The following is a 1,876-nucleotide window of genomic DNA, read 5'->3' as shown; positions in this document are numbered from 1 at the left end:
TGAAGTCCTGCAAGTGTGTGGCACATCTCCCAAGAGCACCATGGGAGGTCACACCCAATATTACTTCTGCAGAGGCTGAAAAGGAAGAGCAGGCTGAGAGCACACGAAGTCTCATCGGGTCCCTTGACTGGCTCCTGTGCTAGCTGAGGTAAGTGATGTTGACAATGGCAATAATCTATGAAATTCCTGCTAGATGTCATCTCCAGGGCTATAGGTTATGCTGTAATGCAAGTACTAACATTATCATTTGACAAAGAAATAACATCTCATGGAGGTTGGGTTGGGCATAGTCACATGACTACTGTAGGAAAGACCAGCAGGACCTATTTCTGTCCAAAGTCAATACTCTTCTCATTAGCCATTTTGCCTCAGAAGACAAAAATTTTCAGAGTCAAAGCCAAAGCCAGATTTATAACCAAGCCTAGCTTTTCTTGGGAGACAGAGAGGTTTTACTTGGCTGTGTCTCTGAAAAGGGAGGGACTTAGGAGGAAACCCCATGAAAATATGCCCTAAGAAAGAGAGTGCTCTAAGGAGAGAGTAAGGAAATACTAAATGTCTCAACACTGCTGAGAGTTGTGGGTACAGTTTATATATACACACATTTGTATAAATATATAAAATTTTGTTTTTGCTTTTGAAACAGGCTCTCACTATGTAGCTCTAGTTGTCCTGGAACTCACTGCGTAGATCAAGTTGGCCTTGAACTCACAGAGATCTACCTGTCTCTGCTTCCCCAGTGCTGCTGGATTAAGACACGAACCACTACACCTGGTTACTTTTACTTACTTTTGAACTTCATTCATTCATTCATTCATTCATTCATTCAAAGTGCCAGGAATCAAGCCTAGGGCTTTGTCTCATAGGTGCTCCACCAATGTCCATGTCCTCAGCCTTACCATGTGACTTTAAGAAAATTGTTTCACCTTCTCTGGATCTCACAATCTCAGCTGTTTCTGTTGTTTCTATATCTGTCGATGTGAGTCACTCTATGAGTGATTATAACGGTGTTGAGAACAAAACCACTATTCTGAGAACCTTCAAAGTACCAAGACCTGGAGTTGTGATGAATTTGAAAACTTTGACACTAAGAAAAGCTGTCAGGTACTTTTTAATGAAAGCTTCTCGTTTGGTTGGTTGGTTTTATTTTGGTTTTTCAAGACAAGGTCTCTCTGTGTAATCCTGGCTGTCCTGGAACTCTATAGAGCAGGTTGCCTCAAACTCAGCCTACTTCTGCCTCCAGAGTGCTGGGATTAAAGGGCATGTGTCACCACCACCTGGCTGACTATGCAAAAAATCCTCTTTAAACAGAGTTGTAGAGTCAGGCAAGACTGTGCCCAGGTCACTCGACTAGAAGCCAGACACCTCGCTGCACCGAGCAGCTCTGTAAAGTTCTGAGCAGTAGGACAGACTACCAAGACCATGTAAATTCTGGAAGCTGGAGTTCAAGCTAAAGCTAAGAAAAATGACTAAAGGGTGTGGGAAAGCAAGGGAAAGGTGACTCGACGGGAGCTCTGAGGGTTGGAGAGGCCACTGGCTGGCACCAAGAAACAGGACGCAGTTTAGGCTTAAGGCACTGATGTGTAAGGCTAGGTTTGAAGCTAAAAGACAGGGCCATTAGGAGGTGACTTACACCCAGCTGTGGTGGAACATGCCTGTAATCCCAGCACCAGTAAAGGCTAGAAGAGCCAGGCCAGTGAGATGCCCAAGAAGATAGCACTTGCCACACAAGCCTAAGGACCTGAGTTCAGGCTCTGGAACCTGTGGTGAAAGAGAGCCTACTCCCCAGAATTGACCTCTGAAAGCCATACACATGCTATGGTATACACATGCCCACACTCACACATCACACACACTCTTACTAATTATGAATTATTAA

This window comes from Arvicanthis niloticus, chromosome 5 (genome assembly GCF_011762505.2).
Source record: "Arvicanthis niloticus isolate mArvNil1 chromosome 5, mArvNil1.pat.X, whole genome shotgun sequence".
Lineage (NCBI taxonomy): Eukaryota > Metazoa > Chordata > Mammalia > Rodentia > Muridae > Arvicanthis > Arvicanthis niloticus.
This window is presented reverse-complemented; position numbering follows the sequence as displayed.